Below are 11722 nucleotides of genomic sequence, written 5' to 3' on the forward strand. Positions count from 1 at the left end.
CTCTTCAAACCCGTAGGGATTTATTCCTCCTTCACTTAATAACCACGATCTTGAGTTTGTATCGGTGGACTGGAGTTCGGAGGAGGTGTTCTCGGTGGATTTCGGGTCTAGGAGAGCTAGGGCTTGCTCGGAGTTCGTGAGTTCGGCTTTGATCTTTGAGGTAGGGATTTCTCACTTCTATTATGTGCTAATGTGATGATTTGGTGTTTGAATCATGCCTTAAATCGTTGGTTTTGTTGCTAGACTTGTTCTCACGAAATTTGAAATCATGCGCTGAAAACCCAAGTCCTACCAGTAGGAGTTTTGGCCCTACCGGTAGAAAAGCTGTCCAGAAATGTCATTTTCGTGAAATTTTGGTCTCCTACCGGTAGGAGAATGTTTCCTACCGGTAGGAAATGAAAAATCAGCATTTTTGGAAAACTTCAAAATGGCATAACTTTTTCATCCGAACACCGTTTTGGGCAAATTTTATATCGAAATTCATGTACTGGAAATCTACTTTCCAATGGTGGCGATTTCATCTCCTAATTCTTAACCGATAAGGTTTGATCGCAAAATAAGATAGATATGTTCGTATACATTGGATAATCCTTTTTCCTTAGAATCGTGGAGTGAAGCACGGATGTTCTTAGGTACCTAAGTACATAATTGAGTGATTCGACGAGACTAGTGGTATACTAGGCTTTGTAGTGGTCGTTGGGTTCCGTATGAGTCATTTGACACCGAAACAAGGGTTTAAAGAATAAAAGAAATATAGGTGGGTTAAGGTTATATGTGTTGACATGCGATATGAGGAACGAACATGTAGAACACTCCTTTAAGTTAAACAATGCTAGGCGCGGGTACATGATACATTTTTCTTATGTTTGATATGTGCTACATCTCTTGCGTAACTTGTATGGTTGCATGAGTTGTAAGGTAGAAGTCTACGAATTGTTGTGAGAGAATATCCCCTGAAATGTGAGTGCTTGTATGGTGATGAGAAACTAATAATGTAATGATGGCGAGTTGATTGAGATGAGATTATCCGTATTACTTCTATGTGAATAACTAGTCGTTGTGATTCATTATATGTGATTGAGATCAATGGTTGAGTTGTGAAGTGTATTGGAGGAATTGTGGTACGGTGACCTATACGATGTGATGTGATTCAGTTCCTATAGTGAGGGAGGTACTTGTAGGGAGTAGCGGGACTCCACAAACGGCCTGGGAAGAGTACTCGTTTATGACGTGTGATGTGGATTTTGTAATGGTGATTGATATAAGTAAATGTAAGGGTTTGTTTGATAAATATACAATAGAAGTGATTGATCGTCGAACACTACCATAGAGACATATATCGATAGGTTATTTTCTTTAAACGTGTATTGTTATGACTAAGGTGAAGTCGGGGAGCGGATGGAGTATTCGGAATAGGACATTGTGGTGAGGCTAGAACCTTGGTGTTGTATTATCATGAACGACGGTGAGATATCTATAATTTTCCATTCTGTTTTAAACTTGAGACATAGCATACCTATTTTATTCATTCTGTCTGTCCTCCCATTTGCATATAATGGTTGTGTAGATTTCTCTACTGTGCTAGTGTAGCTCAACCTATCATTTTTCAGGTGTGATCCCGGAGTAGTAGCATGGAGTGAAGTGCATGCATTCTAGTGCATATTTTCGGAAGGAGTGGTAAATGAGATTCATGGACATTTTGGCAAAACATATTTTGGGAATGTAATAGAACCTTAATTCCGTTTTTTTTTAATGATGTAATACGTTCAAACTCTTAGAGTTGGATATGTAATTTAATGACTAGGACATGGTGGACTCTTTTGGGGTAATATGTAAAAAAAAATGTGAGGAGTTTTATTTATGAAAAGCTATCTTTATTTATGTTAAAAATCGAGGACGTGACAAAGCTTTTCTTTAAAGTATTTATATCAACGAGCAGTACAAAAGTATGAAAGTGTTAGAGACACATCAGTTTGTCACATCTCTCTCACATACATGTGGGTCCTATTTCAGCGGGACCTACCTATATGTGAGAGGGATGTGATTGTGGTGTGACAAATTGATGTGTCACTAGCATTTTGGTAATCTAAATGCAATTGATACAAAAGTTTTTAAAGAAAAGAGTGATATGGTCAAGTTAATAAGTATAATTGTTTTAAAAAGGTTGTTATTTCTTGGTGCTTAGTGAGTTTTTTTGTAGAGACCCGTAAATTCATTTTATAATTTTATTGTTTTATAAATGGAAAAGTGATGGATTAATGAGAATATTGTAGTTGGGGGTCAAAGTGTAAGGAGTTGAAAGTTATGGGTGCTAGTGTAATTTGTGCATGTGTGTGCCGTGTATATGCCTGGGAAATTTTTTTCCCTTTTCACTTTTTTTTCATCTCTCTCCCAGCTCTCTCTCGGCTCTCTCCCTCTCTCTTGCCCTCTCACCAAATTTCACTCCAATAACCCAAAACCCACTCAACACAACCTTCAAACATTCATCCTCTACGCGTATTGTGGTCCGTATTTCACCGGTTGGAGCTCGGTGGAGTCGTATTGCTCTCGGTTTCGATTTTCGGAAGCTAGGGCTTGAAATTCTTGTGGGTTTCGTTCTTCGGCCTCGAGGTAGGGATTCTACCTCTCAATATATGTAATAGAAGTGCTCTCCTTGCTTGAAATCGTGTCTATTGTTGTTGTTGTTGTTGTGGTTGGATTTCTTGAAATCTGCAGAAAATCTGCTCGAACACCCATTTGTATCGATACTGCTCTTCTCAGTATCGATACAGGAATCTCTGGAACGGCTTAGGTTACTGTCGTATCGATACTAATTAAATCAGTATCGATACAATCGGTCTCTGGAAGTTTTTAAGGCCTGTTGTATAGATACTGAAATTCATAGTATCTATACTTCAATGCCTTAAGGCTAAGTTTTGTTTCTTGTTCCGACTCCATTGTCTTGACCCCCGATCGCTTCTAACTTGTTCCAAACGTCACCAAATCACTCCATAACACTATCGATCATATTCGTTGAGTTCGTTGAGTATCTTTGCAACCCTCGCCCCTTGTTTGGTATAATTGGACGTTGATTTCCATATGGACTTTGATTAAATTGAAATGACACGTTATGTGAGTAAGAGATTTTTGGACACTTATCGACACAACGAGAACATTTGGGGCCCATCGACGGGTGGGTGCCTGGCAGGGGATATCAGGGTCCCATAATTAGCCTGGCAGGAGCTTATGCTCATAATGATCACTCAAGGCCTAACCTTCTCGGTGGGCGCTTGGCAGGGGATATCGGGGTCCCATAATTAGCCCGGCAGGAGCTTCGGCTCATGACACTTAACGTGAAGCGATATTGAACACATGGAGAGTGAAACGGTTAAAGATTGAGGTGTATACCAAATTTCATACTGAGTTTGTCGGATTGTTAAGCCTCGGTTATTGCCTATTGTGTGGTCTGTATCTCGTTCTTCCTTGTGATCATCCTTGCATTTCTCTTGCATATAATGTTAGCGTAGAATTTCCTACTGGGCTAGTGTAGCTCAAGCCTATTATCATTTTCAGGTACTAATACAGGACAATAGCGTGCATGCTTGGAATGCTTGGATGTGATCATTATTTTGAAGGCATCTTTGTAAATCTCTTTGAAGATGTATTTGTAACTTTATAGTAAATCTTTTGACTATGGAATATTGTAACCTTTAACTCTTGAATATTCAGTACTTGCGTTAATTTGGGCCTCGGAGCCGAAGATGTAATATTTTGGGAACACTACTTCATTTTGGTTATCGTACAAATTATGGCGAGATTTTATTTATGGAAATCATTTATATTTATGTTAAAAATCGAGGGTGTGACAACTTGGTATCAGAGCGTTAGGTTTAGAACACCTAGCGACCGTGGGGAGACGTTTCGTCTCATGGGTTCAAAATTCTGTATTTTTTTTTTTTTTACATGACTTGTGCATGCTTGTGTGACTAACATTCGTATGATTACGTGGCATTGCATTTTCGATATCGTAGAGTGGTGTAGAGTTGTTATTAACCTGTGTTGGGAATTTGGGGACATAGTTGTGATGTTGTGATTAATAGTTTTCCTTTCTTATATCTTGTAGTAAAATGCCTCCGAAATCGCGTGTTAGGCGGGGTGTGGCAGGAAACCAGGGAGGTCGTGGCCGTGGGGTGCCACCAGAGGATGAGGTTAGTCAGCATGGGGAGAACCCAGGTAGGAATCCGGGGGCTGGGGCCGGTAGGGCTGCAGAAATACCACCCAATCAAACTCAATTTGCTAGGGATCTTGTCGCAGCACTTACAGCTGCAAATCTGTTCAACCAAGCTCCTAGAGAAAATGCAGACAACCGAGCCTTATCAGCAATGCGAGAATTTAGCCGTAGGAATCCACCGACGTTTGATGGGACAAGTAGTGATCCTCTTGTGGCCGATCATTGGTTAGCACAAATCCGTAAACTTTTCAATGCTCTTAAGATTACCGAAGACGATTTACGAGTGAATATCGTGGCTGTTCAACTTACCGGGGAAGCCAATGAGTGGTGGGAGTCTGTCCTAGAATCTAGGAAGGATGCGAGGAGAGCGGCAAGGACCGTAGCTCAAGTAAATGAACCGGATGTTGAAAATTTGACGTGGGCCGAGTTTGAGACATTATTTGAGGAACAATACTTTCCAGAGACTAGTCGTGAGCAGTTGAGAGATCAGTTTGAGAAGTTGGAGCAGGGGGGTATGACCGTGTCGGAATACGCTCAAAAGTTTCAGTCTTTATCTCGATTTGCGCCAGAGTTGGTGGCGACGGAGGAAAGGAAATGTAGACGTTTTGAGAAAGGGCTTCATAATACCGTGAGGAGAATGGTAATGGTGCAACGTAAGACAAAATACGCCGAGGTTGTTGAGTGTGCGAGAAGTATTGAAATACCAAAGGAAGCACAGAGGAATAGGGGAGTTTGGGAACCGAAGCAACAAGTTGTGAGTGTGAGTTCATCGTCAGGAAGCTTTGGGAGTCAAGGACGGAAGAGACAGAGGGAACCATCTCAGCAACCATCTAACCAATCCAACTTTAGGGTACCTTCTTCTTCAGGGACTCGGGGTGCTTTGTCTAGACCTCCGTCTGTGTGCTACAAGTGCAATCAACCTGGACACGTTCGTGCTCAGTGTCCACATCTCCAGAAGGCTTGTTATGTTTGTGGGAAGATGGATCATCTCGCTAGGAATTGTCCTCAGGGGTCGATAGTGCAAAGTGAGTCGGGTTCCGTGCAGCAGCCGGGAACGGGGTATAATGTTGGCCAACAGTTTAGGGGCACTCAGAGGCAGCAACAACCTCACTTCCGCCAGACTACGTCGGTTCAGAGTTCCGGGGGTGACAAGGGAGCGAGTTCTTCCGCGCCTACTCAGGGTTCTGGTCAGAGGGGAGGTTTTGCACAAGGTCAGAGTACCCAGGGGCGTGTTTTCAACATCAACTCGAATGCTTCACCTTCTATTTCTCAGGTTCCAGAAGCATCCGTTGTGAGGGGTACATTTCTTTTGTTCAACTCCTTTGCTAAAGTACTCTTTGATTCTGGAGCATCGCATTCATTCATTGCTGCATCATTTGTGTGTGCCTTGGAATTGGAAACGGAGAGTCTTAGTCCTCCTTTGTTTGTTGAGACACCATTAGGGGGTAGAACGCCTCTTGGTCATATTTGTCGAGATTGCGAGTTAGTCATTTGTGACCATCGTTTTGTATTCGACTGCATCGTTTTGGGAATGTCGGGGTTTGATCTTATCTTGGGAATGGATTGGCTATCTACCTTTCATGCTACCATCGATTGTTTCAAGCGTCGAGTTCGTATTTGTCCTCTTGAGGGTCCTTGTTTCCAATTCTTTGGGGAGCGTCGGGAGCCGTTGGAACCGTATCTATGTGGGTCTCGAGAGCGCGAGTCAATTTATTCCTTGTTGGCGAGTTTGACGTTAGATGAAGATTTGTCGACACGTGGGGAGTTACCTTTAGTAGTTCGCGAATTTCCCGATGTTTTTCCTGAAGAGTTACCTGGTTTACCTCCTGAAAGAGAGATTGAATTCGTTATCGATTTACTACCCGGTACCGCTCCTATCTCTATACCTCCGTATCGTTTCGCGCCAGCCGAATTGAGAGAGTTGAAGACTCAGTTGCAGGAATTGGAGAACTTAGGATTCATTCGTCCGAGTACGTCACCGTGGGGAGCACCGGCTCTTTTTGCGCAAAAGAAGGATGGTTCACTCCGCTTGTGTATCGATTATGGTAAGCTAAACCGAGTCACCATTAAGAATAAGTATCCCATGCCTAGAATCGATGATTTGTTTGATCAACTTCGGGGTGCGACCTGTTTTTCCAAAATTGATTTGAGGTCCGGTTACCACCAGTTGAGGGTTCGGAGAGAGGATATTCCTAAGACCGCATTCCGCACTCGTTATGGCCATTACGAATTCGTTGTTATGCCTTTCGGATTGACGAACGCTCCAGCTACATTCATGGACTTAATGAATCGTATCTTTCGTGCATACCTTGATCGTTTTGTGGTTGTATTCGTCGATGATATCCTTATCTATTCGCCAACGGAGGAGGAACACCAATCGCATCTCACCATTGTTCTTGAAATCTTAAGGGAGCACCAATTGTACGCCAAGCTTAGTAAGTGTGAGTTTTGGCTATCCGAAGTCAAATTTTTGGGTCACGTGGTTTCGAAGGGTGGCGTGTCCGTCGATCCAGGAAAAATAGAGTCTGTTATGAATTGGCAACGACCGAAGAACGTGTTCGAAATTCGTAGTTTTTTGGGTTTGGCCGGGTACTACCGCCGTTTTGTTCTTGATTTCTCTCATTTAGCAGCGCCAATGACTAGATTAACACGTAAGGGGACTCGTTTTGTTTGGAGTGACGCATGTGAGATGGCCTTTGAAGAATTGAAGAAGCGATTGACGACTGCACCGGTTCTGATTGTGCCCGAACGTGGAGTTGGCTACTCTGTATATTGTGATGCGTCTAAGGAAGGGTTAGGGTGCGTGTTGATGCAAGCAGGGCGAGTAGTGGCGTATGGATCGCGACAGTTGAAAACTCACGAGCGAAACTACCCTACCCACGATCTAGAACTTGCAGCCGTCGTTTTTGCTTTGAAAAGTTGGCGCCATTACTTGTACGGTGAGAAGTTTGAAGTCTTTTCCGATCATAAAAGTTTGAAATACTTATTCTCTCAAAAGGAACTTAACCTTCGACAACGCCGTTGGATGGAGCATTTAGAGGACTACGATTTCGAATTGCAATATCACCCGGGGAAAGCGAATGTCGTGGCGGATGCGTTGAGTAGAAAACCGATACACTTAGCGAGTCTAGCTATCCACGAGTGGAAAATGATGAACGATTTGGGCTTTTATGCTTCGCATTTCGAGGAAGTTCAGGAAGGGGTTACATTATGCAACTTGACCGTGCAATCAACTTTATCGACTCGAGTAATTGAGGCACAACAACACGATGAAGAAGCGGAGGAACTTCGTGCTAAATTCCTTAGTGGAAAAGCTCAAGAGGGGTGGATGATACACGCCGATCAAAGCTTGCGCTATCAAGGAAAGTTGTTCGTACCCGTTTCGTGTCGGGAAGAAATCTTGCGAGAGTTTCACCATTCACCGTTAGCCGTCCATCCGGGGGGAACGAAAATGTATCATGACTTGCGTAGGCAATTTTGGTGGTCCGGAATGAAGAGGGACGTTGTGATTTTCGTATCCAGGTGTCTTACGTGTCAACAAGTGAAAGCCGAACATCAACGACCCGCGGGAGAGTTACAACCATTGCCTGTGGCCGAGTGGAAGTGGGAGAACGTGACGATGGATTTCGTTACGGGTTTACCGAGGTCGCCAAGGGGGCATGACGCTATTTGGGTAATCGTGGACCGTTTGACGAAAACAGCACACTTTTTACCTATTCAGGTTACCGATTCCGTGGATGCACTTAGCCGTTTGTATATTCGGGAGATTATCCGACTTCATGGGATTCCCGTATCTATCGTGTCCGATCGAGATCCGAGATTTACCGCGCGTTTTTGGCAAAGCTTGTAAGCCGCTTTGGGCACCAACCTTTTGTTTAGTACTGCGTATCATCCTCAAACCGATGGGCAATCCGAGAGAACGATTCAGATTTTGGAAGACATGCTTCGGGCTTGTGTCTTGGATTTTCGGGGTAGTTGGGAGGATCACTTACCGTTAGTCGAATTCGCGTACAATAATAGCTATCAATCTAGTATCGAGATGGCACCTTATGAGGCTTTGTATGGGAGACCATGTCGATCGCCTGTGTGTTGGACCGAATTAGGTGAGGCTACGTTAATGGGGCCGGATATGATCAAGGAGACCTCCGAGAGTATGAAAGCTATTCGCCAACGCCTTAAGAAAGCACAAGAAAGAACAACCGAACAAGTCAAGGTGATCCGCCAAAGATTGTTGACCGCTCAAAGTAGACAAAAGAACTATGCTGATCGTCGTCGTCGCCCATTGTCATTTGAAGAAGGGGACCACGTATTCCTTAAAGTATCGCCTCGTAGGGGTTTGTCGCGTTTTGGAAAGAAAGGGAAGCTTTCGCCACGTTATATTGGGCCGTTTGATATCATTGAGAAAATTGGGGAGGTCGCGTATCGTTTGGCGTTGCCACCGAAGCTATCGGGTGTACATGACGTGTTTCACGTGTCTATGTTGAGGAAATATGAACCGGATCCGTCGCACGTGTTAGAATGGTCCGAACTTGAGTTGGAGGCCGACGTGTCTTATGGAGAGGAACCGATGCGTATCCTAGATTCGCGCGACCAAGTACTAAGGGGTAAGACGATACCGTTAGTGCGAGTCTTGTGGAGCAATCAGGGTAGAGAAGAGTCGACATGGGAAAGGGAGGACGAAGTTAGAGAAAAGTATCCGCACCTATTTTCGGAATGAACCAATGTGAGTGTTTAAGATTTACGTGTCTTGATAATTGACTTGTTGCATAAGATTAATGGCTATGATTGTTGCATGCATATATGATGTATATGTTAGCTAACCTTGGCTTGGAAAAATTTCGAGGACGAAATTTCTTTAAGGAGAGTAGAATGTAGAGACCCGTAAATTCATTTTATAATTTTATTGTTTTATAAATGGAAAAGTGATGGATTAATGAGAATATTGTAGTTGGGGGTCAAAGTGTAAGGAGTTGAAAGTTATGGGTGCTAGTGTAATTTGTGCATGTGTGTGCCGTGTATATGCCTGGGAAATTTTTTTCCCTTTTCACTTTTTTTTCATCTCTCTCCCAGCTCTCTCTCGGCTCTCTCCCTCTCTCTTGCCCTCTCACCAAATTTCACTCCAATAACCCAAAACCCACTCAACACAACCTTCAAACATTCATCCTCTACGCGTATTGTGGTCCGTATTTCACCGGTTGGAGCTCGGTGGAGTCGTATTGCTCTCGGTTTCGATTTTCGGAAGCTAGGGCTTGAAATTCTTGTGGGTTTCGTTCTTCGGCCTCGAGGTAGGGATTCTACCTCTCAATATATGTAATAGAAGTGCTCTCCTTGCTTGAAATCGTGTCTATTGTTGTTGTTGTTGTTGTGGTTGGATTTCTTGAAATCTGCAGAAAATCTGCTCGAACACCCATTTGTATCGATACTGCTCTTCTCAGTATCGATACAGGAATCTCTGGAACGGCTTAGGTTACTGTCGTATCGATACTAATTAAATCAGTATCGATACAATCGGTCTCTGGAAGTTTTTAAGGCCTGTTGTATAGATACTGAAATTCATAGTATCTATACTTCAATGCCTTAAGGCTAAGTTTTGTTTCTTGTTCCGACTCCATTGTCTTGACCCCCGATCGCTTCTAACTTGTTCCAAACGTCACCAAATCACTCCATAACACTATCGATCATATTCGTTGAGTTCGTTGAGTATCTTTGCAACCCTCGCCCCTTGTTTGGTATAATTGGACGTTGATTTCCATATGGACTTTGATTAAATTGAAATGACACGTTATGTGAGTAAGAGATTTTTGGACACTTATCGACACAACGAGAACATTTGGGGCCCATCGACGGGTGGGTGCCTGGCAGGGGATATCAGGGTCCCATAATTAGCCTGGCAGGAGCTTATGCTCATAATGATCACTCAAGGCCTAACCTTCTCGGTGGGCGCTTGGCAGGGGATATCGGGGTCCCATAATTAGCCCGGCAGGAGCTTCGGCTCATGACACTTAACGTGAAGCGATATTGAACACATGGAGAGTGAAACGGTTAAAGATTGAGGTGTATACCAAATTTCATACTGAGTTTGTCGGATTGTTAAGCCTCGGTTATTGCCTATTGTGTGGTCTGTATCTCGTTCTTCCTTGTGATCATCCTTGCATTTCTCTTGCATATAATGTTAGCGTAGAATTTCCTACTGGGCTAGTGTAGCTCAAGCCTATTATCATTTTCAGGTACTAATACAGGACAATAGCGTGCATGCTTGGAATGCTTGGATGTGATCATTATTTTGAAGGCATCTTTGTAAATCTCTTTGAAGATGTATTTGTAACTTTATAGTAAATCTTTTGACTATGGAATATTGTAACCTTTAACTCTTGAATATTCAGTACTTGCGTTAATTTGGGCCTCGGAGCCGAAGATGTAATATTTTGGGAACACTACTTCATTTTGGTTATCGAACAAATTATGGCGAGATTTTATTTATGGAAATCATTTATATTTATGTTAAAAATCGAGGGTTTGACATTTTTAAAGCTTTTCTTTAAAGTATTTAGATCAACGAGCAATAAAAAAGTATGAAAGTATAAACCTAGGTTGAAAAAAGTTCAAAGAATATAGAGAGATGGGATTTGGCTTTGGGTTTTTTTTTTTTTTTTTATTGTTTGAAATTATCTATAGGTAGTTAAAATGAGTTCTGCGACTAAAAAAAAGGGTAGAGAAAATGAGAGTAAAGTTGGTATTTCGAAAATTGTTTGGTTGAAAATTGTGGGTTTAAGTGCTACACAATTTCACAAAATTAAGTAGGTGTAGTGTGATTTTGGAGAAGAGAGAGGAATGCAATATATTTAAATTAAATGAAGGGGTGCCAGTGAAGTTTACCCTCAATGGAACGGACGCTAGTTTTTGGATTTGATTCAATGAAAACAAACCTATCATTATAAACACAAAAGCTTAATTTTACTTTCGAAGAGATATCGATACGTATCCGATTAAAATGAATTTTACTAGGATTATCGATCTTGACGATTTCCACAACATGAATGATTTCGATCCGTGAAATTAACCTTATGTAAGTTTATATTTGATTAGCAATGTACCATGACTGTGTTAAATATACTTCGTATCTTGAACATGCGAAGTATAATCAACCAGAACTTGCGCTTTGACGAGGCGGTTTTACTTCGGCGTATAAATGCCCTTTTCTTCAAGCTTCAACGCCGCACACAGTCACACTATCTGGCGAAGGGGAAATCCATGGCGATGAGCTTCCTCAAGCCCCATGGCACTCACCGCCTACCATCATCATCTTCTTCGATTCTGCTTCTGCACCCAAACGTGAATAACTCTCTCTCTCTCTCAATTTCTTTCTTCACCGACAAAATCCCCATTCGCAAATGGTTCGAGCTTCTCCACTCGTATACCCAATCACATCAGAGCCCGGCCCATCTCTTCTACGCCAACAAAACCCTTTTCTTTTAAGGCTTTCTCTTCTCAGATATCTGCTTCTGCACCCAA

At 42.5% G+C, this 11722-nt stretch overlaps 1 protein-coding gene across 1 annotated transcript in view; it reads left to right on the forward strand.

Annotated features, from left to right (window-relative positions):
* LOC131310745 (putative late blight resistance protein homolog R1B-17) overlaps positions 1-11722 on the forward strand; it is a 71656-nt gene that overhangs the window by 30196 nt on the left and 29738 nt on the right. The window lies entirely within an intron of this gene.

This window comes from Rhododendron vialii, chromosome 12a (genome assembly GCF_030253575.1).
Source record: "Rhododendron vialii isolate Sample 1 chromosome 12a, ASM3025357v1".
Lineage (NCBI taxonomy): Eukaryota > Viridiplantae > Streptophyta > Magnoliopsida > Ericales > Ericaceae > Rhododendron > Rhododendron vialii.